The 26,581-nt window shown below is 43.0% G+C and overlaps 1 long non-coding RNA gene across 3 annotated transcripts in view; it reads right to left on the bottom strand.

Moving 5' to 3' along the window:
• LOC140120515 (uncharacterized) overlaps window positions 1-26,581 on the bottom strand; it is a 43,772-nt gene that overhangs the window by 5,167 nt on the left and 12,024 nt on the right. Inside the window, exon 1 of one of the 3 annotated variants that reach the window (XR_011853837.1) lies at window positions 2,048-2,175. The exons of the other annotated variants lie outside the window; for them this stretch is intronic. This is a non-coding gene — a long non-coding RNA (uncharacterized lncRNA). Of the gene's footprint in view, window positions 1-2,047; window positions 2,176-26,581 lie in introns of those variants that run through there. 3 annotated transcript variants of the gene reach the window in all.

Below are 26,581 nucleotides of genomic sequence, written 5' to 3'. Positions count from 1 at the left end.
AGCGGTCTTCCTTATCTAATAACATTTCCAGCAGTGCCCCATTGGGGACAGGGACTGATTTGGCAGGCTCTGTGTAGTGCTGCATAATCTGTGTGCACTATATAGAATAAAGGAATTATTAAAGGGCTCTGGTGGATGTTTCCGTAAACACCTCAGTGCCGTAGCTTCACAGGCTGTTACAATGAGCAGAGCAGGTCCCTCATTCCCCCACAGTCTTGGTGCCTGGATCTATGAGTAAGGGTCCTTCGTTTAAGATGACTGATTTTAATGGTGGGAAAAAAACAGTTCTTGGGGGCCCAATTTCTTTACTTTAACCTGTTTTAAAAGTAAATCAGACACTACTGAGAATTCCATACATATCCATCAGGGCCCAGAAACAACCCTAGAAACTCCCCTGATAATATGTTTACTAGCTAGATTCTATTTATTCAAAATTCCATTTATGCACACTGACTTATCACACCATTGACAACAGATAGAATGGAGGACATTTTTCATGCACCACCATGCGCTAATGTGCTGTTCTATGCCAGGCCTTTCCTGCTGTAGAATTATGCCACAGCCTGCAAATTTCTCTTATGCAAGTTTGCTTGCTGTAGTGGGGGCACAGGCGTGGTAATTACCTTAGCCTGTCCTCTCTGCCATTGACCACGGTTCCTTCACGCCACCTCCGCGCCTACTTACCATGGAGGTGGCATAAAGGGGGAAATGATCACAATTGGTGAGTCAATATTGCGATTATTTGAGGGCTTGTGAGCCAGAAAACTGCTGAACAAGCCCTGATAAATGTCCCCATATATGTTTATTTTTTATATAATTGAAGAACTTTTTGTCACTACGTACTATAGATTCAGCTAAAAGTCCTCTCAAAATGTGTTACTGTTGGCAGTGACAAATGTCAAGTGAACTTGTTGAAAGCTGCCAGTTTATCTCTAACATGAGGTAAGAGAGGACGGAGGGAAGCTGTAAATTATGATATGGATGCAGCTGCAGTAAGTTGTTTACTGGTGGAGTAAATAGGAAAAGAATTTGGAGATGAAAATAACTATAAACTAATATAAAGATAAACTCAATGCTAAAACCAGGATCCACATACCAATGCAGCCTACTGGATATAGGAGGCTTGTGGCATTTTGTTAAAGACTCAAGCTAAAAGGAAGATGTTACAGTTAGGCACTCACAGTCCTGTGCAAGTGATTGGAGGGTTACTAGTGAAAGACAAGTACACTACATGTTGTTTGAAGTGCACCAAACATTTTTAAGGCAGTGGCCTACTAGAGGTTTAGTCTTAGGTGCCACAAAATGGATTTATTCCCAAGCTCCTCAGATGTTAATAACCTTGTTAGTAATTTAATATTATTGAAATTTCAATTTATGAAATACAGGCGGTCCCTGACTTAAGAGCATCCAACTTACATATGACCCCTGGTTAAGGATGGACCTCTCTGCCCTTTGTGGCATCTGGTGAAGCTCTCTGGAAGCTGAGAATTCGCTTATCAAAGGCGTCTGCAATGAAGCCCCTCCTACAAGTTAGATTGGCTTGATAGGCACTTTTTGCTCCTCCCATAAAAGTTCAAAGGAGTTAAGATCTGGTGATTGGGCTGGCCCCTGCATTACAGACAGGAAAGAAGCAGGCAGCTGATATTCTAAGTAGTTCATGCATAATTTGGAGATGTGCTTTGGCTCACTCAAAATGGAGTGAATGCCCTCCTTATTCAAAATCCCCTTGACGGTGTACAAATCTCCCACTTTACCAGCACCAAATCAACCCCAGACCATCACATTACCTCCGCCATGCTTGACAGATGGCGTCAGGCACTCTTCCAGCATCTTTTCAGTTGTTCTGCTTCTCCCAAACGTTCTTTTATGTGATATGGCTTTTTCTTTGCTACTCTGCCCTGAAGGCCAGCATCCTGGAGTTACTTCTTAACTTGTGAGGTTGACACTAACATTTGGTGGGTAATATTTAATGAAGCCGGCAGTCGAGGACCTGTCAGGCATCGGTTTCTCAAGCTACAGACTGTAATGTACTTGTCTTGTTGCTTACTTGTGCAGCGGGGTCTCTCACTGCTCTTTAATCTGGTTAAAGCCTTTTTGTGCTCTCCTCTGAAGGGAGTACTGTAGTATACACCGCTGTAGGAAATCTTCAGTTTCTTGGCAATTTGTTGCATAGAATGGCCATTTCTAAAAACAAGAATAGACTTCTGAGTTTTTTTGTAAGGTGAAAGTTTCATAGGACAAACAATGTGATGGTCCAGATTCCCAACCAGTTAAAAGGAAGGTCAGTTTTCTAGCTTCTCTAATCAGCCAAACAGTTTTCAGCTGTGCTAGCATACTTGAACAAGGGTTTTCTAAACATCCATGAGCCTTCTTACACAGCTAGCAAACACAATGTTAGAGGATGACAACTTTACCTCATGTTTTTTGTAATGTGTATTGATAAATGACTTCATATCCTGCCCCCCACACTTAAACATTAAAAGTTCTGCACAGATTTCTTGATATGTTAAGTGAAGCCTTTTGTTCTTTTTACCTCATCAGCAAGACTGGAATGTAAATTGCCTGCAGTTGGAGGGTCATGTGAGGCAGTTTCTCTGTAGCACTTGATGGTTTGTACTGGAATGTAAATTGCCTGCAGTTGGAGGGTCATGTGAGGCAGTTTCTCTGTAGCACTTGATGGTTTTTGCAGCTGGACTTGGGGACACTTTCAAAGTTTTCCCAATTTTTCAGACTTACTGACCTTCATTTCTTAAAGTAATGATGGCCACTCATTTTTCTATACTTAGCTGCTTTTTTTCTAGCCTTAAAACAAATTCTAACAGTCTATCCAACTGTGTGTCCACCTGAATTCTGCACAACCCAACTGATGGTCCCAACCCCATTTATAAGGCAAGAAATCCCACTTATTAAACCTGACAGGGCGCACCTGTGATGTGAAGATTTTTCCTGGTGACTACCTCTTGAAGCTCATCAAGAGAATGCCAAGAGTGTGCAAAGCAGTAATCAAAGTTTTTTTTTAATGGCGTCACTGTAAGGATTCAGTAACAATTTTATTTGTTTTTTTCTTTAAAGGGAACCTGTCATCAGCAATTTGCCTGGTAAACCACTACCAATATATTGGCAAACAGTTGTGAGAGATATCATATTTCTCTCCAGACGCCATTTTGTCCAACCAGAAGCCACCTTGTCTTAGCCAGGGACTATGTTGTCCACTGTTCCGCCATGTGATGATTCAAACATGATTTTGTGTAAACTGTTTAGAAAATACTTTGTCCTCGCTATTGTTTACCTTGTCTTTTTCGGCAGCTTCTCTGCTTTAAGGCCATGTTGTGACATATACAGTGCTAACACAAAGACATTAAGTATAAACATTCTGTTTCTCTCTAGTCTAGTATTTTTCCAGTAAAAACTATACATGAAGTTCATTTGGGAAAATGGCTTGAAGGGGAGGTTCTGGTTTATTCAAGCTAACCTATAGCATTTCAGTAATTTATCACCTTTTTACGCCCTCTGCAACATTTTTTCTGTTCTGATATACACAACTGCCTGTTTGAAATAAAAGCAGTGATTTGAGTACAGCTTTATGACCAAGTGTTTGTCTATTCTGTGCCCATATCCCAGCTCTGGGAACAAAGATCTATACATTTAGCAATCACCTTACAATTGTAGAAGGGCTGTTTGAGCCCTAGATAAAGATCTCTAACACAGTATAACACCTTCTAGTTTTGTTTCTTTCATGGTTTAGTGTGATGGCATTATCTAGAAAATCAACTTTGAAGTGAAAAGTAATTTGGTTGAGGCACTGAAAATAAGCTCTTAACGCCTCCTCTTTTGTGATTGACATTATGCTTGGACTTCAGGAGATCTGGTTAGTGATGTAGGCCCATCACTTACGTTGAAGAAGGCGTTCTGAGGAAGAAAGCTTGACTTCAATGTTAAAATCGCTGTCTCCATGACTTAATACAACCAAATTGCATCTTAATGTCATCTGGAAGGTGTTCAGTGTTTTGGCAACATACTCATTTCTGCTGACAGGTTTCCTTTAGCTGTTTCATTTTGTCCCAGTGTGGGACTTGAACATGTGATCATTCTCCATGCTCCTGTCCAGACTAGGCCCCGCACGTGACCCTGATCCCTAGGGTGCGTGACACTTTGAGATTTAAAGGGCCAGCGCACAGGTAATTCGCACTGGCCACTTGCGGATCTGCATTTAATCCAGAAGCTCCTAACATTCCCCACTGGATCTTCAAGCCATTCCTGTGAAGAGAAAGCCCTCCTGTGTCTCCAGCGTATGCTGTGTGTCTCCAGCATATCCTGTGTGTCTCCAGCGTATCCTGTGTTTCTACAACACATCCTGTGTGCCAGTTCGTTCCTGCGTTCCTGTTCCATGTGCCAGCTCCGGGTTCCGGGCCCTTAGACTTCGGTCCCAGGTGTCGGCTAGTACCATCTCCCACGGTGGTTCAGTAAGATCTGGCCACGGACCCTTAAAAGGAGCGACGTCAAACACTGGCTGAACTTTCCGGTTTTGTTGCCCGGCAGTCTCAGCAGATTGCTGCCCAAGGAGACCTTCTAGGCCAAGTTACTTCCGCCCTTCAACAGCTGCTTGACTCTCAGCCTCAGCATCAGTCAAGCTCCTGTGACTACTCCTGTAGCAGATCCAGCATCTACCCCTGAAACTTCTCCTGTCATCCCGGCTCGTCGTGCGGCACCAGAGCCTAGGCTAAGACTATCCATGCCTGATAAATACGATGGCAATCCCCAACTGTGCAGAGGTTTCATTACACAGTGCTCGCTGCATATAGAGTTAATGCCATCTCAGTTTGTCACCGAGTGCTCCAAGATGGCATTTGGCATCTGGCCTGGGCTACTCTGTGGGACAGGAATGATCCAGTTATGCCCACTCATACTACTTTCCTGGCTGAAATCCAGTCTGTGTTTGAGGAACCTGCATGGGCCTCCTCAGCAGAAGCAGCACTACTGAATCTACGCCAAGGCGACTCATCTGTGGGTGAATACGTAGTCAAGTTCTGCACCTTGGCTTCCAAATCTGCCCCGGTTGGCTCGGGTTTTTGAAAAGCCGCTCCAGCCTCCGGTCGCACAGTCTGCAGTAGAACCTATACAGGTTGACAGAGCCTGACTCACGCCTGGGGAATGTTCCAGACATTTTCAAGAAAACCTCTGTCTGTACTGTGCCAGTTCCAAGCACCTCATTGGGACTTGTCCAGTCCGTTCCCAACGTCCAAGAAACGCCAGCACCTAGGGCTTCTGGGAGAAGAATCCTTAGGTGTGAATTCAGCTTCTCCATACCTGACCGTTCCAGTGCTCCTCAGGTTCGGTACCGCCACTCCCGTGCAAGTCTCAGTAGTCCTGGACTCTGGTTCCAGTCACCCCTAGTTATTTCCTCAGTAAGCGGACAGATTCTTTCTGATCCGGGCCGGTACTGCACGGAACCTATCTGTCTTCAAGAAAGACTGCCTTCTATGTCCTGCCTCGCTCCACATCAGCTCTTTTTCTGGGTCTTCCTTGGCTTCAACTCCATGCCCCGGTCCTCAAATGGAAGACTGATGAGTTGTGTTGGGGTCCTGAATGCTCAATGCTCGAATCTCGATGCATGGTGGCACCACTTCCGGTCCTGACCTCTTCTATGTCTTCCAAGTCTCTGGAGGGTCTGCCAGCTTGTTATCAGGACTTTGCGGATGTTTTTTCTAAGAAACAAGCGGAGATTTTGCCACCACATCGTCCCTATAATTGCTCTGTGGATCTCCTTCTGGGCGCCACTCTTCCCAGAGGTTGTGTCTATCCTCTTTCTGTACCCGAGATGGCTGTCATGTCCGAGTACATCAAGGAAAATCTGGGTTTTGCAAACTATTACCGGCAGTTTATTCCGCATTTCTCCACTCTGGTGTCTCCTATCGTTGAACTCACCAGGAAGGGTGCTGCTGAAGTGGCCTTCTCCAAGTCGAAGTCTGCTTTTGCCTCTGCTCCCGTGCTCACTAGGCCTGACACGAACAAACCTTTCATCTTGAGGTGGATGCGTCCTCCATATGAGCTGGAGCGGTGCTCACCCAGATAGGCCCCAAGGGCCGAACTTCCACGTGCGGCTTCTTTTCTAAGACTTTTTTTGCAGCTGAGAGAAAATTATTCAATTGGAGACAGAGAGCTGTTAGCCATCAAACTTGCTCTGGAAGAATGGTGGTATCTTCTGGACGGTGCTCTCCAACCCGTTGGTGTGTACACTAACCACAAGAACTTACTGTACCACCAGACAGCTCAGCACCTGAATCCCAGGCAAGCCCTTTGGTTATTGTTTTTCTCTCGCTTTGACCTGCTGATCCATTTTCGGGCCAGCTGACAAGAATGTCAAGGCTGATGCCAGACCTGGTAAAAGATGCACGTCAACCTTGACTTTTCTTCTGCCTACCGCCCTCAGTCGAATGGTCAAGTAGCGAGGGTAAACCAGACTTTCGGCTGTTACCTCCGCCACTTCGTCTCAGCCCGTCAAGACAACTGGGCTGACCTACTACCATGGACTGAATTTTCCTACATTCCCTGGACTCGGGGTCTACTGGCTGGGCTCTGTTCTTTGTGGTCTACGGACATATTACTCGCCCTCCTCTTCTGCTGTCTACTCCCTCTGATGTCTCTGCGGTAAAGGATCTGGTGCAGAACCTCAAGTCTGTTTTGGACCAGATCCGCCTGGTCCTAGCCACAGACTGCACCAAAACCCAGAAACGTCGAGCTCCTCCGGTCTTCTCTTCTGGTGACAAGGTGTGGTTGTCCTCCAGATATGTTCGGCTTAAGATACCCAGCTACAAACTTGGTCCTCAGTTCCTTGGTCCCTTTGAGGTAATCCAGCGCATGAATCAACTGGCATACAAGCTCCGCCTTCCCCCTTCTATGCGCATCCTGAACTCCTTCCATGTCTCCCTATTGAAGCCAGTCATCTTGAACCGCTTCTCCCAGCAATCCCCTCCTCCTGCTCCTGAGGTGGATTCCCCAGATGTCTATGAAGTTAAGGAGGTTCTGGACACGAATATTGTGAGGGGTAAGTGGTTCTTCCTTGTAGACTGGAAGGGGTTCGGGCCTGAGGAGAGATCCTGAGAGCCTGAAGAGAACTCTGGACTCCTCCAGAAGTTTCTTGGGAACAAGAAGAATAGGGGGAGGTCAAAGGGGGGGGGGGTACTGTCATGGGCATAATTACCCCTCTACGCTGCGCCGGCCCCGCTCCCATAGGCTTACCTCTCCACGCTACTGTCCGGACTAGGCCCCGGCACATCTCACAACATTTTCTCTTTTAAAAAAAACATCTGCAGGTAAACCAAAGGTTGTGCTATGGGCACAAGATGTGCCCCATCCTAAGCAAATCTATACTTGGGCCTTTCTGACCAAATCCATCTCCATTCTAATGCAGATTTTGCCCCCTCCATCCTTTTCTACCATTGTTACATTGACAACTTGATCTTTATCTGGAATGGGGGCACTGAATCCATAACTTATTTAATTGCATGTCTTAAAGGGGTTGTCCAAGAGATTTAAAAATCTATCCATATGATTTGGCAGGGTTGCGTAAAAAAATAAACATATACTTATCTCCTCAGTCTGTCCCGTTGTCCCTCAACGGTTAATTACCCAGAATTGTTATATACACCCATATCCCTTACATTTATAATTCATATTCTCATTCATAGAAGGAGATAAACAGCCATGATAAGCTAACAAGCAATTCAACAAATTAGCAATATGACATGCTCCAGGTGTCTCACTCATGTCCATTCTAATGCGTGTTTCACTTTGATGACTTCCTCAGACCAGTTCTTCATGGCATATTATATTGGTAGACTCCCTTTAATAACAAAGGGACCATTTACAGTTACTGCATGAATAAAATCCAGGTGTTGTTGGAATCCAGCTTTATGACATGGCGCATTATCCTGCTGAAAGTAGCCATCAGATGTTGGGTACATTGTGGTCATAAAGGGATGGACATGGTCAGCAACAATACTCAGGTAGGCTGTGGCATTGCAACGATGCTCAATTGGTACCAAGGGGCCCAAAGAGTGCCAAGAAAATATTCCCCACACCATGACACCACCACCACCAGCCTGAACCGTTGATACAAGGCAGGATGGATCCATGCTTTCATGTTGTAGACGCCAAATTCTGACCCTACCATCCGAATGTCGCAGCAGAAATCGAGACTCATCAGACCAGGCAACGTTTTACCAATCTTCTACTGTCCAATCTTCTATTTCGATGAGCTTGTGCAAATTGTAGCCTCAGTTTCCTGTTCTTAGCTGAAAGGAGTGGCACCCGGTGTGGTCTTCTGCTGCTGTAGCCCATCTGCCTCAAAGTTCGACGTACTGTGCGTTCAGAGATGCTCTTCTGCCTACCTTGGTTGTAACGGGTGGTGATTTGAGTCACTGTTGCCTTTCTATCAGCTTGAACCAGTCTGCCCATTGACCTTTGGCATCAACAAGGCATTACCACCCACAGAACTGCCGCTCACTGGATGTTTTTTCTTTTTCGAACCATTCTCTGTAAACCCTAGAGATGGCTGTGCGTGAAAATCCCAGTAGATCAGCAGTTTCTGAAATACTCAGACCAGCCCTTCTGGCACCAACAACTATGCCACGTTCAAAGGTGGCACTCAAATCACCTTTCTTCCCCATACTGATGCTCAGTTTGAACTGCAGGAGATTGTCTTGACCATGTCTACATGCCTAAATGCACTGAGTTGCCGCCATGTGGTTGGCTGATTAGAAATTAAGTGTTAACGAGCAGTTGGACAGGTGTACCTAATAAAGTGGCCGGTGAGTGTAGATAGTGTAAATGCTTGGAATTATGTTCCCGAAAACCTGAAAATAAGCTGTGAATAGTTGAATAGTTTTATTCAACAGATGCTTTCCATTCAAGTTAATGGATGTGAATCAGAATCTGGGTCCATTCCTTTGTATTGCTGAATATAACACATTTGTATATTTGTAGAGGGCAGTAAATAACAGTTTTAGGAGTAAAAGACAACCCCTCCACTTAACAAGTGAAGAATTCTCCTTGATGAGTAGATCTCTAAAGGGATGGGAAGTCATTAGAAAGCAAAAACTAATTATATGTAAATGGATTCTCTACATGAATGCCTAATTTTTTATTTTTTTGCTTCTAATAACCATGTATGGGAATTATAGCAAGAGCAACCTATTATGAGGGCAAACATTTAAAAGTGATAGCAAGATAAAATTTAGTTTTGCATTTTGTTTAGTGATTTTAATGGGATACCACCCTTGGCACAGTTTAACAATGAAAGCACACAATCTTAGAATCATACAATTGATGTTTTAAGAATAGGCTAATGAGTTGCAAGGCTATACAGGCAGTTCCACGGCAGTTACACAGCCTTGTAACACTTTCAGCTCTTTAGCATATTGTTAAAATATCAATTTTAGGAAAACAAGAACAGAAGCAAGAATTACAGGGCCATATCCTGCATCAGGTTATAAAGAGCATATTGTCAGTGACACTGCTTTATAAGACATGAATCAGACAGTAGATTTCCTTTAACCTCTGTGTTCTTTTATCTCAGGCCACAGATCCTCACACATCCATGTTCTCATGCTACCTGGGATGGTTTCTGGCCCAATAGAATCTTGTTACGGAATGGGCTTATATCTAACAAGATGCTGGTGGCAGTTCTATCAGCTGAATGAGCCTTGTTTCATTGAGGCAAGTGAAAAAGGTCTTTCAACCTTTCAAGGTTGTGGTTGAGTGTGGAGTTGTTGTGGGCGAGGTGGTATATTGAAAGCGTTACTTGGGTACCTCTTGGGGTTGAGGAACATCACAGCAGATTACAGGTTTTTGTAGGCAAACTGCCCATGAAGCTTACACAGGTGAACACAATAATATGTTTATGCAGCCTTAACAAGGGTTACATTCACATGTTACGTTTTTCAGATGCAGTTTTTGATATCCAAACAGGAGTGGAGTGAAAAAGCGAAGAGGAGTAGCAGGTAGCAGCCATCAGTTATACTGTATGTTCTCACCTATTATAATCCACACCTGCTTTTGGATTCAAAAACTTTATCTGAAAAACTGAACGTTGGAATGCAACCTTTAAGGTTTCCATCTCACAGACTACAGGTCTGCTGGCACACTTTGATGGGTAGAATCAAACCTCACATCTAGATCACATGATCTCATGATTTAGAGTGCAAATAAGCTTATCAAAAGCCTAGTTATCATAACAACATATTATAGCAGGGATTTTGCCCTCTGCTTGCTGTGGTAAAAGCAACTCACTACTTATTGTTGTTACTAATACCTTTCCACAAAGAGATATCACTCTATGAGAAAGGAGTTTTCTTTATGTGTCTTTTTGGTAGAGACATGTCTGTGATCTCATGCTGTTCAGATGAATGTTCCTAATAGAAAACTCCCAGCATGCAACAATCTCACATAATGCACATCCAGCTTGTTTGGCACAGTTATAACCACATTTTTAGATGTTACTGCCATGAAAATAAACAGAGACTATCTCCTGGAAGGTAGGAAAAATGCTGGTCAGTAAACACGTATAAACACATTGTAGTTGGTTTTGCAGAAAAGCTTGTGAAGAAAAAGACGGACTTCATTCAATTTAACATTGAGGAGACTTTACACCAGTTATCATTACCCCAAGTATTCATTAAATAGGATTTAAAAAAAAACTTGGAGGTAGAGGTAGGGGGATTAAAGAAGGGTAAAGGAAAGGAAGGTGGGAAACGTGACTTCTGCAATCACTCTTTTTGTTTTTTTAAACATAGACAAAAACTTCAAAGAAAAATATCACACCTTAAAAAATGTTCAGTTTCCAGCAGTTTTCTTGCTGCAGCTTCTACCTGTATTTTGCTGTCACTGAACCCTTTCTCATATCGTCCCCTCACATCTAGACAGAGCTTCTATGTGATCTGATTCCTCAGTGAGTTTGTGTCTGTCTTTCTATCAAGGTGGAATGCAGCTGACATTACAGAATACAATTCATGTTATCTGTAAAAGCGTGAGCATGAGAGAAGCAACGTGTAGAACGTTTTATACAAATTATTTTACTTATTTACTTATTGATGACCTGTGCTGTTTGAGCTTCAGTGCAATCCTCTTCCCATAAAGTACAAAAGTACTACTGACTGTAATGTTGTACTTATTCTGTCCTGCACTAGTCTGAACACTGCCTTATTTCACTCCTGGCTGTCTTATTTTGATTTATACTATAACCATCTGTCTCCCGTTGACATTGTTCTGGGCTGCAGATGTTAAACTAGATGTGATGGCAAACACTTTATCCACACACATTCCTTCCCTGCTTAGTCTGTTTAGACTGGATGAAATAGGGGGTGGTTTAATAACACTCTGATATCTCATAAAAGGATTGTCTACCTACTTCCCAGTGCTTGCTTTAAGTCCCTTGCTTGTCTTCTCACTGTCCATTTGTCTCTTGATTCTGTTCTGCATTATACTCTTGGTTTTCATCGCTCTATCAGCATTCTTCTGCATTTGTTTTGTAGTGTTTTGTCTCTGTGTTTAGACTTTAGCACTGGAAGGGAACATTGACCACACCAACTGTTTAGGGTAGGATCGACAAGTGGTATGTGCCATCACTGCACATTTCCTCATTGAGATGACATCTCACCACAACATTGGCCATACTGGATGCACTGCAACCAACTGGTGATGATCACATGACCTGCCCAGGCAGGTGAAGGACATGTGATGTAACATGTGACAAGTGGCCATCTTCTATCTTGTGTCTGTTCAGCGCAGAAAAAATGTACTGATTAAAGGGCCAGTAGCATTTTAATTCTTAGGCTGGATTCACACTGCCATTGCCCGGCTGCTCACCCCCACCCCTCTCCATAGGGATATATGGCGGATGGCGGCGTATGCCATGAAAAGATAGGACATGTCCGTAACACTCCTGGAGGGCGTCGTGCGCTCATTTCCGTCTATGGGTGATGTATATTGGCCTATATACGTCGGCCATATATACGTCCCCCATATGGCCGTCTTATATTTTAAGGACCCATTTGCATGAATTATGCTTATTCCTGGAATACTCCTTTAAGGATGAAACCAATAATGTATATAAAGGTATATAAAGGATGTTGATTGTTTCCACATTACACAATACCTCTAGCTGTCAGGAAAAGCTGAATTGGATTGGAATGTCAATTTTTCTGCAAAATTAGTCCTTTTTTTGTAGTCAGACAAACCCTTCAATTCTATTTACCTAACTTTACTCATATATGGTTACTTTGTAACAGGAGATACTACAATTTTTTTATACTTCCAATAAAACGTGTATAATATTACTTTAAATACAAGTGAATGTTGTTCAGCAGATTTCATGATGTGTCAAGGACTTTCTTGCTGGAACATTGTGATTTATGAGCGATGAATAGCTAAGCTTTCACATCAGATGTCTGCACTGTTAGTTGAGCTGATTGAAAAAAAATAAAAATGCTTCATATCTCAGTGCCTTTTTCTGCCTGTGTATTTATGATGACTTGTGATTAGGCAATGATTGGTGAAGTAAACCATATGGTCACGACATTTATGCTATGCCTCATAAGACATTTTTAGGAATGTTTATTATTGGCCTTTGCCTGTCTTTTGTATGAAATTATGAGGGGGGGGGTGAGGGTAAAACTGGAAGACTGAATCATAGAATGATGAAATGCTGAGTTCATAATGACAGTAGTATGGGGGTGGGTGTGAAAGCAGTCATTAGTAATCAATAGTTCTGTGATACTGTTTAGCATTGTATTAGTGGGCAAGTGATTGTTGTGGCATGCAAGAACATGAACATATTACTCCCAGGGTGCTAATAATAATATGTAGCATTAGATTATACACATGGAACAGTGGAACATAATGGAAGTAGAATAGAAGTTAAAGGTCAGTATACGATTTTCCAGGGTATTAATATAGATGACCTACTGTTATCATTGATTGTTAGTATCAGATTAGTAATGGGGTGGGAGGGAGTCAATTGCTCACACTCCACTAATAAGCTGTTTAAATAGGTATCTGTGCTATGGAATAGGCAACTAACCAATCCAGCAGTTATGGCTTTACTGACCTCTAGTTTGGTAAAGCACAAGGTTAAAGATAATTGCACTGCCGACCGGGGCCGGATTAAGATTGGTGGGAGCCCCTGGGCGCAAAATCTGGTGGAGCACCCACAGAATATAGCCCAGACAGGGTACACATTTAGCATCCATGTAAAATGTAGGATCCCCCTTAGTCAGCAATCTATGTAAGAAAGATTCCCCCTTAGGCCTCATACACAAAAACGTAAAGGGGACCATGATCTGGCCACACAATTTGTGGCTGGATCACAGACCCCATAGAGGTCTACAGCCCCCATTAATTCACAAACATACAACCCCCAGTAATTCATAAACAAACAGTCCCCAGTAATTCATAAATTTACATACCCCCAGTAATTCATCTATGCAGCCCCCAGTAATTAACATATACAGTCCCCCAGTAATTAATAGATATATAGCCTCCAGTAATTCATAAATGTACATCCGCAATAAATAATATATACAGCCCACAGTAATTAATAGATATACAGCCTCCAGTAATTAATTTATACAGTCCCCCAGTAATTAATAGATATAAAGCCTCCAGTAATTCATAAATGTACATCCGCAATAAATAATATATGCAGCCCACAGTAATTAATATATACAGTCCCCCAGTAATTAATAGATATACAGCCTCCAGTAATTAATATATACAGTCCCCCAGTATTTAATAGATAAGCAGCCTCCAGTGCATTAATCAGTCCATTAATAAGTGCATCACTATTGATAAGTCTGGGCCATTATCTCTCTCATCTCCACCTATCAGGAATTCTCTTCAGCTGGGTTAGCAGCGTTAGCTTCTATGCCTCCATGACTGGAACAGAGGACATTGATAAAAGCCTTTTTTATAGGAATGGTGGCTGTAATCTCTTGAATAGAGGCATCAGTGGAACATGTATAAACTTATCTAGTAGGTACTGTGTGTGTGTTTTTTTTTTGGGGGGGGGGGGGTGTTCGCTTTAACTGGGGTTGTTATCGTTACATGTTTGAAAAGGGTATTTGTGTGTTTAAAGATGGCATCTTCAAACATCCTTACTAGCATCATGACAAACTATTCCATCATGTGCTGTTAAGATGTCTTTTTTTCAAGTAATATGCAAAGTAAACAAAGAAAATTTCTAAACTTTTTTACTTTGTATAGATTGACCTTTAAAAAAATACTTACCATTATCGGATTCCATTCATCCGAAAAACATGAGGAACAGCAAATTAATAGATTTTTCTGTATCATTAGTGCTGCACTTGCCTATTTCTTCATGTGCTCTCTCTATATACTGTGGGTAGATGCATAGGGAGATGCAGGAGAGGGTTAATAGTGGTTTGGAGACAGTTATTTACTAATATATTTATAATTGATAATGTGTCAGTGGGAGCATGCACAGTATGATTCTGGTAGTCACTTGCCCACAAGTAAGGTAACACCAGTAATCTCCTTGAGGAAGTGTGCACATATACAGGGGTCGGCTCTAGACATGCTCAGTGTAAATAATAGGAAACCAAGATTCGATACCCTGTTTAGTGAGGTATTCATGCATTCCTATTGGTGAACAAGATATATTTTCAATAACAAATTGGAAAAAGCGAGAAGCACTCCAGATGTAGAATTCAAAAGTTGGTGATCTTTATTGAGGCAAGTGGTAACGTTTCGGTGTTAGACACCTTTTTCAAGCATTTTAAAGCCTTTTCAAGGCTTGAAAAAGGTGTCTAATAACCGAAACGTTACCACATGCCTCAATAAAGATCACCAACTTTTGAATTCTACATCTGGAGTGCTGCTCGCTTTTCCAATTTGTATCTGCTTAAGGACCAAGCCAGGACCTTGGCGGGCTTTGCACCCCCCTCCTTAGGGGTTCCATAAAGATGTGTAGAATTGAACTCTACTTTTTGTATATTTTCAAGAAGATATTTATACATTTTTATTTATATGGGCCTTTATTTAGATGAATGAAGGTACATTATACACTGGCGATTAAAATTAGAGAACAATTTATGATCAGTAATAATGTAATCTACCTTAATCAACATTTGAAGTATTTTTGTAAGGGGTACATCACGCCACTAGAACAGTGGCCCAGAACAGTGGCCCAGATTTACCAAAAGTGAAGCATTGCCAAATGTGCAGTGTGCACCAGATAATTGAATACTAGTTCACGTTTTTCAATTATCTTATTCGTCAATTAGTCGGATCGTCTGATGGCCCGCCCCCCCAAATCCGATGTGCACGCGTGCGTCACAATCCAAGCGCAAACCTCTGTTAAATACCTGTCAAAGCTGCGTAAATTCTGAAAACAGTGATATGCACAAATAATAATGTTTTGATGTATTTTATGATTTAAAATTTCATAAAATCCATAAAGTAATTCACTCTGAAGGAAGCTGATATGTCACATTAATGGGTAAAAACAACCTATTCCTTTTTAGCAATAATCTTAGATCATTTGATTAGTTTATTGCACTATTACTGTGTAGGTCACATTTCCTGACACCTTCATTGAACAGTGTATCTTTAGGTTTCTGGACAAAAGAATACTAATGAGCTATCCTTAGAAAAAAACACTAATAGGTTATCATGAGGATGTGACATCTAGCACTCCCACCAATCAGTTTCATACAAGGCATGGAGCCAGCTCCATCTGTAGTGTTTTCCACCATCTGGTGATACAACATATTATTAACTTCAATGAGAGCTATTCCAGCAGTGTAAGTGGGTGGCCAATACCCTTTGGAGTTATTTGACCATACTGTTAAACAGTAGGCAGGATGTTTTCCCTTGACAATAGCAGATAAATTACCTACCCTGAGGATACAATGATCATTTATGTTTGACCCAAAATAGAACTTCCAACATAAATTCCCCGGACAATAACATATAAATGACCTAAATACAACAAGACCCGAAGCAATGATCCATATATAATAAAGGTCAAATTTTATTGTAGAATATACACAACATGTAATAGAAAATACTACTTAGAGAAGGATTAAAGCTAAAACAATAGCCAGATAGAACTCATAAAGGTGATAAATGATACAATGATGAGACCACCACCATATTCATCATATATACAATAATGATGCAGGGACACTACTCCTTAAGTTCTCTTAGATCAGTGATGGCAAACTTTCCAAGACCAAGTGCCCAAATTACAACTAAAACCTATTTATTTATTGCAAAGTGCCAACACAGCAATTTGAGCTGTAACTTATTGCTTTCTGTTCTACCACAAATTCAATAGAAGAAGTACCTCCATCAATAAACCACCCCTGACCGTACCTTCTCACTGTTTCTACAGTCCGAAGAAGCCAAGGATGTGTTGCTTTAAAATAATGCTGAGTGCACCATCTACATTACCTGTGACAGCAGGTGAATTAGTCGTGTCTGGTGAACTGGTTGGGGCAATGTGGCCTGGGTGCCCACAGAGACCACCACTGTCCTAGATAATAACAGTTATAACATATATACATACAATGTACAACACAGTATTTGCTATTCGTTATAACAATCATATATATGGCCACTTTTTTCCTATACTTTTTTTCCCCTGATATGTTATAACTAGATATGTTATAACTTAAGGTGTAGTGTACATGGGTCCCCACATCACTATTGTATATATTATGAATAATAATTCTTTATTTAAATAGCACACACAGATTACGCAGCACTGCACAAAGCATGTCAAATTAGTCCCTGTCTCCATGGGGCTCACAATCTAAACAACCTAACAGTATGTTTTGAAGTGTGGGAGGAAACCGGAGTACCTGGAGAAAACCCACGCAAACACAGAGAGAAGATACAAACTCTTTGCAGATGTTGATCTGGTTGGGAATCGAACCAAGGACCCCAGCGCTGCAAGGCAGAAGCGCTACTCACTCAGCCACCATGCCGCCCCATATGAATATGGTGGTCCCGTCATTGTATCATTTATCATCTGGCTATTGTTTTAGCTTTGATCCTTCTCTAAGTAGTACTTCTATTACATGTTGTGTATATTTTACAATAAAAGTTGACCCTTTTTATCATATATGGGCCATTGCTTTGTGTCCTGTTGGCTTTTGGTTGAAATGTTTTTGAAGGAGCCTGATTACAGCGTTTTAAGTATGTATATAGGTGGTTTCAAGGTTTCATATAAATTACCTATTCTGATGATAAAATTATCAATAAAGTTTGATCCAACGTAGGGATTACCACCTACATAGTTAAAGAGAAACTTTCTCCACTCCACACATGGTGGAGATGAACATTCTGTAGGGGCTGCCTCACAGATTCATGGGCACTTTGAATTTTCTTACTAGTTACCATGGTTGCTGAGATAAAAGTCCCAGTATTTGACCCTTATAGTCCTCTATACCAGTGATTTTCAACCGGTGTGCCGCGACACATGGTCGGGTGTGCCGCGGGGAAAGTTCCCCAAACTATGGTGCCCCCTGTGTTTTGTTTCCCGGCAATGTGCAGCGATGTAAAATGAGAAATACTATAGTCATGAGGCTGGAGTACTACAAGTACCAGCTCATATGCTGAGTATATGAGCTGGCACTTGTACTCTGGCCTCATGGCCATAGTACTTCTCATTGTACCCCTTTATATTGCAGTATATGAGCCACATAATAATCAGCACCATATACTAAAAACAGGGAGAAACTGAGAACTGTTGAGGAAGAGGTTTCACACTCATTGAGTGAGTAAAATAAATTTAGAATCTATATTAACTATATGTATAATATGACTGTTTTAGTGTCATTTTGTGCTATTTTGGTTGGTGGTGTGCCCCAGGATTTTCTAAGTATAAAAAGTGTGCCGCGGCTCAGAAAAGGTTGAAAATCACTGCTCTATACTGTCAGAAAGGATGTGATGTAACACAGGAGTTCTCAGTAGCTCTGTGTGAGAGAAGATCATAACATGTCGTCGTCCCCCCCCCCCCCCTCTGTTCTAGCGCCTCCTCTCTGACAGGGGTGAGGATTACTATAGGCAGATTCCAGGACTCATACCTCAGCAACTGTGGGGGCTTCTGGATCTCAGAAACCCTACTAATGTCTAAAAGCTGCAATATTCTGGTAAGACTGTTCCTATTAATAACTAATGATAACTCGGTTTTTGCACATTGTTGCATGTTTTTACTTTCAATCATATCAATTATATCATTAAACTAAGTTTTAACTGTTGGAGTACAACTACTAGTGATCTATTCCAATCCCCAGAAAAGCATTTAATAAACTTTGCAATGTACAAATTTACATAAAGATAAAAGAGGTGTTAGTGACTAGAGTAGAGCATAACTAATATAGCCTCTGAATCCGAAGTTTCAGAACTTGTTTTCAGAGTTTGAATAAATTCAATACAATCCAAAAACAGCTCTGGTTGAACACCCATGAACACCCAGCTCTGGCTGTTGTGGTGCTTCTTGTAAAAGCCTGAATCAGGTTTATAGATGCAGTGGACCTCGGAACCACATGAAATAAAGTGGCATGTAAGATTCAGCCCATCTGCCTTATCTTTGAAATGCGTACAATAAAGAATAAAGTTTTTAAGTTTCGGGGGATTTGTAGGTTTGTAAATAGAGATGAGCGAACATACTCGTCCGAGCTTGATGCTCGTTCGAGCATTAGCGTACTCGAAACTGCTCGTTGCTCGGACGAATACTTCGCCCGCTCGAGAAAATGGCAGCTCCCGCCGTTTTGCTTTTTGGCGGCCAGAAACAGAGCTAATCACAAGCCAGGAGACTCTGCACTCCACCCAGCATGACGTGGTACCCTTACACGTCGATAGCAGTGGTTGGCTGGCCAGATCAGGTGACCCTGGGATAGACTAGCCGCTGCCCGCGCTGCTCGGATCATTCTGTGTCTGGATGCCGCTAGGGAGAGAGCTGCTGCTGGTCAGGGTTAGCGTTAGTGTGCAGGTAGATTACTGTTAGGCAGGAGTGATTCTCCAAGAACCCAACAGCCCTTCTTAGGGCTACAATAACGTTATACTTTTTTTTTTTTTGTTTGCTTGTGGCTGGGCTTGCTGGCACTAGTAGTGCAGCTAGTACCATATTGTGAGGAATTTGCAGGGGGACTTGCTACCGTTGTGTTTAGCTCTTAGTGACACACATATCCACCTCAAACACCAAAGTGGGAAAATTTATTAGGGGTTTGATTTCAATTAGGCACAGTCTGCCAGTTTCTTTTTATTTTACGTTTATTTTTTCATAACTCAGCGTCATCTCATCAGTGTGCTTTCATACTTGGCTAGAAAATAGCCAAAGGAGAATCCAAACGGCTTACTTACGCCTACAATAGCGTTATATATATTTTATTTCTGGTTGATCTGCTGGTGGCTGTCCTTGCTGCAGTGCATATACTAGCCAATTGTGAGGAATTTGGAGTGAGACTTGCGACCGCTGTGTTTAGCGCTTAGTGACGCACATATCCATCGCAAAGACCGAAGTGGGATAATTTATTAGGGGTTGGATTTCAATTAGGCACAGTCTGCCATTTACTTTTTATTTTACGTTTATTTTTTCATAACTCAGCGTCATCTCATCTGGCATAGCAGTGTGCTTTCATAGTTGGCTAGAAAATAGCCATAGCAATAGGATAGCATCGTTTGGTTTTAAAAACTAAAAAACACAAAAAAAAAAAAAAAAGTTAAAAAAAAATTAAAGTTATAACTTTCATTTTCAAAATGTTTAACCCGAGGGCTAGGGGTAGAGGACGAGGGCGGGGACGTGGGCGTCCAACTACTGCAGGGGTCAGAGGCCGTGGTCCTGGGCGGGGTGAGACACCACCTGCTGATGAGGGAGCAGGGGAACGCCGCAGAGCTACACTCCCTAGGTTCATGTCTGAAGTTACTGGGACTCGTGGTAGAGCACTGTTGAGGCCAGAACAGTGCGAACAGGTGATGTCGTGGATTGCCGACAATGCTTCGAGCAATTTGTCCACCAGTCAGTCTTCCACGCAGTCCACCCATGTCACCGAAATCGTCACTCCTCCAGCTCCTGCACCTCAGCCTCCTCCCCCCCAGTCTGCCCCCTCCCAGGAAAATTTGGCATTTGAACCGGCATACTCTGAGGAACTGTTTTCTGGACCCTTCCCACAGTAACAAACCACTTGTCCGGTTGCTGCTGAGCAATTTTCCGATGCCCAGGTTTTCCACCAGTCGCAGTCTGTGGGTGATGATGACCTTCTTGACGTAGTGGCAGAAGTGTGTAAAGAGGTGTCCGACGATGAGGAGACACGGTTGTCAGACAGTGGTGAAGTTGTTGTCAGGGCAGGAAGTCCGAGGGGGGAGCAGACTGAGGGATCGGAGGATGATGAGGTGACAGACCCAAGCTGGGTTGAGAGGCCGGGTGAACACAGTGCTTCTGAGACGGAGGAGAGTCCTATAGCAGAACAGGTTGGAAGAGGCAGTGGTGGGGCCAGACGGAGAGGCAGGGCCAGAGCAGGTGCATCAGCGCCAAATGTGTCACGTAGTGAAGCTCCCGTGGCGAGGGCTCCCGCGGCGAGGGCTAGATTTTCAGAAGTCTGGAGGTTCTTTAAGGAAACACCGGATGACCGACGGACTGTGGTGTGCAACCTTTGCCAAACCAGGATCAGCAGGGGTTCCACCACTACTAGCTTAACTACCACCAGTATGCGCAGGCATATGAATGCTAAACACCCCACTCAGTGGCAACAAGCCCGTTCACCTCCGGCCGTGCACACCACTGCTCCTTCCCCTGTGTCAGCTGATAGCCCCCTGCCCAGGACCCTGGCACAAAAACCCCATCGTTGCCTCCACGATCCTCCACAGCATCCACCAGCGTTCAGCTCTCCATACCCCAGACGCTGGAGCGGAAAAGAAAATATACTGCAACCCACCCGCACGCCCAAGCCCTTAATGTCCACATCTCCAGATTGCTTAGCCTGGAGATGCTGCCCTATAGGCTAGTAGAGACCGAGGCCTTTCGCAACCTCATGGCGGCGGCCGCCCCTCGGTATTCGGTCCCCAGCCGCCACTACTTTTCCCGATGTGCCGTCCCAGCCCTGCACCAGCACGTGTCAGACAACATCATCCGTGCCCTGACCAACGCCGTTTCTGACAAGGTCCACCTGACCACGGACACGTGGACGAGTGCTGCCGGGCAGGGCCACTATATATCGCTGACGGCACATTGGGTTAACTTGGTGGAGGCTGGGACCGAGTCTGACCCTGGGGCTGGTCCTATACTGCCGACGCCGAGGATTGCGGGGCCTACCTCGGTCCAGGTCTCAAAGGCCTACTATGCCTCCGACTCCTCCCACCCCTCCTCCACCTCCTCCTCTGAACTACCATCCGTGGGCATGGCGCCATCAGTCGCTAGCTCTAGGCACAGCAGCAGTGCCGTCGCTAAGCGACAGCAGGCGGTGCTCAAACTGCTGAGCCTAGGCGATAAAAGGCACACCGCCCAAGAACTATTACAGGGCATCACGGCGCAGACTGATCTGTGGCTGGCACCGCTGAACCTGAAGCCAGGCATGGTTGTGTGTGACAACGGCCGTAACCTGGTGGCGGCTCTGCAACTCGGCAGACTGACACATGTGCCATGCCTGGCCCATGTGTTAAATCTGATAGTTCAGCGTTTCCTCAAGACATACCCCAATCTGTCAGATTTGCTCACGAAGGTGCGCCGCATCTGTGCGCATTTCAGGAAGTCCAGCACAGATGCTGCCACTCTCAGGGCAGCGCAGCGCCGCCTCCAACTGCCCGCTCACCGACTGTTGTGCGACGTGCCCACGAGGTGGAATTCAACATTAACCATGTTATCCAGAGTTTACCAGCAGCGCAGAGCGATTGTAGACTGCCAGATGTCAACTTCCACCAGAACTGTTAGTCAGGTCAGTCAGCTTCCTCAAGTCTACAATGAGGAGTGGACGTGGATGTCTGATATCTGTCAGGTGCTGAGTAACTTTGAGGAGTCAACACAGATGGTCAGTGGTGATGCCGCCATCATCAGCCTCACCATCCCGCTGCTTGGCCTGTTGAAAAACTCTCTGGTCAGCATGAAGTCGGAAGCTTTGCGCTCGTCACAAGAGACGGGGGAAGAAGATTCCCTTGTTGATAGCCAAAGCACCCTTAGGTCTGTTTCTCAGCACATATCGGAGGAGGTGGAGGAGGAAGAGGAGGAGAATGTTGGCGAGACAGAAGAGGGGACCATTGTTCAGTCCTTCACTGTTCAGCGTGTATGGGCAGAAAAAGAGGAGTTGGAGGAGTTGGAGGAGGAGGAAATGGACAGTCAGGCCAGTGAGGGGAGTGAATTCTTGCGCGTTGGGACTCTGGCGCATATGGCAGATTTCATGCTAGGCTGCCTATCCCGTGACCCTCGCATTCAAAGAATTTATTCCAGCACCGATTACTGGGTATTCACTCTCCTGGACCCACGGTGCAAGCAAAATCTTTCCACTCTCATCCCTGGAGAGGAAAGGAGTGTGAGAATGCATGAATACCAGCAGGCCCTGGTGCACAAGCTGAAACAGTATTTCCCTTCTGACAACGCTAGCGGCAGAGTGCGTAGTTCTGCGGGACAAGTAGCGAGGGAGAGTAGGCGAGCAGGCAGCTTGTCCAGCACTGGCAAGGGTACGCTTTACAAGGCTTTTGCCAGCTTTATGTCACCCCAGCAAGACACTGTCACCTGTCCCCAGTCTCGGCAGAGTAGGGCTGATCTTTACAGAAAGATGGTGAGGGAGTACGTAGCTGACCATACCATCGTCCTAAATGATCACACAGCTCCCTACAACTACTGGGTTTCAAAGCTGGACATGTGGCACGAACTGGCGCTGTACGCCTTGGAGGTTCTTGCCTGCCCTGCCGCTAGCGTCTTGTCCGAGCGGGTTTTCAGTGCAGCTGGTGGCATCATCACCGATAAGCGTACACGCCTGTCGACTGACAGCGCTGACAGGCTGACGCTTATTAAGATGAATAAAGCCTGGATTTCTCATAATTTCCAATCTCCACCAGGTGAAGGAAGCTCAACCTGAATAATTTATGCACTCCTCCTCCTCCTCATTTTCCTCCTTCTCCTCCTCTTTGTACACTAAAGCAGAGGAAACTGGCTATTTTTTGACAGGGCCCACTGGCTCTAGCTATAGTACTTTATGCATTTAATTTTTCTGGAGGGCCACCTACCCGGTCCTCTGTTTTAAACAATTTTTGGGAGTGCCACATACAGGCACTCAATCTATTCAATTTTTCTGGAGGGCCACCTACCTGCTCCTCTGGTTTGAAAACTTTTTTGGACTGCCACATACAGGCACTCAATCTATTTCATTTTTCTGGAGGGCCACCTACCTGCTCCTCTGGTTTGAAAACTTTTTTGGACTGCCACATACAGGCACTCAATCTATTTCATTTTTCTGGAGGGCCACCTACCTGCTCCTCTGGTTTGAAAACTTTTTTGGACTGCCACATACAGGCACTCAATCTATTCCATTTTTCTGGAGGGCCACCTACCTGCTCCTCTGGTTTGAAAACTTTTTTGGACTGCCACATACAGGCACTATCCAAATTAAATTGTCTCCATAGCAGCCTCCACACGTTGTCTCCATTGCTACCTCCAAAAGTCGTCCATATAGCTGCCTCCATACATCGTCCCCTTATCAAACGAGGTGTGTCAGGCACAAATTTGGGTTGTTTTCATGGATTCCACATCAAAGTTGTTAACTTTGTTGCCACCCTGCTGTGTAATCCACAAAATATACTGGCAAACTTTTATCATTTGAGCGCTTCTTGCTCACCTCCTTTGGTTCCTCTCTGCCACCCATTGGTTTGAAGCCTGAGTCCATTTAGGGTATGTCGCCATGACACTCTCTAGCCTGCTGCCGCTGCCTCTGCATGCCGTCCCCTATAGTGTCAGGGTCAATTATTGCATGTTTTAGATGCTATCTAGCTTCATTCTGTCACTCTGTCATGGCCATGCTGTTGCCCATAATTTTGGCATAATGGTGCGATTAAGCAGCCTCAGAGGCATCCATGCATGCTGCCCCTGCTGTTTCCTGTCCATTTCCGTGGTGTTTCCATCCTTTTCTGAGGTTCCCAGGTGTTTGGCCAAGCTTCCCTGTGCAGAGCCTTGGTCCCCTTGAAAAATGCTCGAGTCTCCCATTGACTTCAATGGGGCTCGTTATTCGGGACGAGCACTCGAGCATCGGGAAAAGTTCGTCTCGAATAACGAGTACCCGAGCATTTTAGTGCTCGCTCATCTCTATTTGTAAATCATGTAACATGTTATCAATTCCATTGCTGCTTTCATCAACCCTCCGCTATAGTGGATGTAGAAAATGGGTGTATACACTGTATCTACCATAAATATCAATGTGTGAAGAAGACACCAACTAATAATCCAAGCATTTCCTACAGTCATCTACAGTATTGACTATGTACTCAATCTGAAGATCTGGCTATAGATGTATTGTTTATACTTGAAATAATAAAAATGGTAATAGGCACATTTGTTCTCTATATTCCGAGAACATGTCAATAAACAGATTAGCAGATCTGGAAAAAGTGTGTGTTCAAAGACAACACGAAGCAGCACACATTAACCTATGATTTGGCAAGAGGGTTGTGCAGATGTTCTCATTACATCAAACAGAAACATTAATAGACAGTAATTAACAGATACTGAACATACAGCTGGAATGAATGCCTACATACAGCTCCACATTCTGTGAGGGCACAAGCTTTGGATTACTAAATCAATTAAAAGATCTAATACAAGATCATTTATTTATTTATATTGCTTATAAAGCACTAACATGTTCCACAGCGTTGACCACAACATAATACCTAATATCTAATACTCCACCTCCAAACAGAAATGCACTAATAACGTTTTCATATCAAGCCAACCAACCTTCTAATTGATTTAAAATTTTGGGTAGAAACAACAAACAATATGGAAGAAACACAAAGAAACATACAGTACAAATTCCATGCAAATTTAGCTCAACATAGGTGCAATATTATAAAACATTGATGCAGCCTTTGCATGTAATCTAATTGTTATAAATATGATATTGATCTTTTATTGCTCTTTTATTTTTTTTCATGCTTGTAATTATCAAATTAGTATGGAAATGCTAAATATATAGACCTTGGTACATTTTTAGTTGTCGGATTACTTTTTTTCAGTAAAAAAGATCTTCACAAATCCAATCACGGTAATGAGAAATTATCAGTCATTTAGTCTGATCAATAACGAGTTATATCAGACCTTTCATAATGACACTCAGTTTCTTTTATCGAATGTCATACAATTTAATCTTAGACAAACACGCTGAAGCAGCATTGAAGGAACTGACATGCCAGACACACTTGGGGTCAAATAATATGACAAAAAATGTTTAGATAAAGATACCATCTTAGACATAAAACAAGGTTCCTGAAACTATACAGTAGCAAAGGGTGCTCATTCTACTTTCATCATTAAACAAAGGAGGATAAAGAGACAGTGGAGTGAGGAAAAGAAAAATGTAAGGCAGGAACACACACTTATACATCCACATGTTCATACCCTCTAACAACATCTAATGGAGGAAACAACACTCAAAACATAGAAAGGGAGGGAAGAACACAGCAGAAAAGACAAAACAAGACATATACATTTGTATTGAGCCAAAAAATCAGGACCATGTAAAACTTTGACAACCATAGCCGTAGGTTATTCCCTAGTCATGAATAAGACTGGAGTAGGCCCAAGAGCATGTGAATTTATGATTTATGATAAAACACCATTTGCTTCTCTATACTCATGACATTATTCACCTCAGTTACCCACGTAGGTGGTTGGCCTAGGAAAACAGTTTGGTTACAGGACATGACTTCATTCTATACTTTCAGCCTCTACTCTTTCTTCTAAAGTATCTCCAGCACGCAGATCAAAGAAAAATGTATAAATTAAAAATCCACTTTATTAAGACATGAAAATTGTTAAAAGTACACAATTCTATAGAGTCTGACACGTTTCAGACAAACATGTTCTTAGTCGTGGCCTAAAAACAGATGTGGTGCAGAGCATTTAAGGAAAAAAAAAGCAAAAGATCATGGGAAACATGTTTTAACCCTAGCAATAAAATAACAATTCAAAAGGATTAGAGAAAGAATATCATAATAGCAAGGAGAAGTAATAATTTTACCAAGAGATGGAGCATTCCTAGAAACAAAATGGACACAATCTTTAAGAGGATGTCATTTAAATACAAAATAGGAATGTTTTTTTTCAAAATACATGTAATATTACTGTACTTATTATTATACACTGTACTAAATGTAAAAGAGTGTTTATATCTCTCCTAGACTTCAAGTACAATAAGTCTCATCTTGCTGGCCCTCAATCTTTGTGTGATTTTACCTGTGGTTTGTTCATAAGAAATATATGAAGAACAGGTGTGTTTAGCTCTAATAAATTCTCCCTTTGGCAAATTACTGATCACATGTGGGGGATGATTACTTGTGGCATATAATAGCGTAA

The sequence above is a fragment of the Engystomops pustulosus genome, chromosome 3, assembly GCF_040894005.1.
Source record: "Engystomops pustulosus chromosome 3, aEngPut4.maternal, whole genome shotgun sequence".
NCBI classification, from domain to species: Eukaryota; Metazoa; Chordata; class Amphibia; order Anura; family Leptodactylidae; genus Engystomops; species Engystomops pustulosus.
This window is presented reverse-complemented; position numbering and strand designations above follow the sequence as displayed.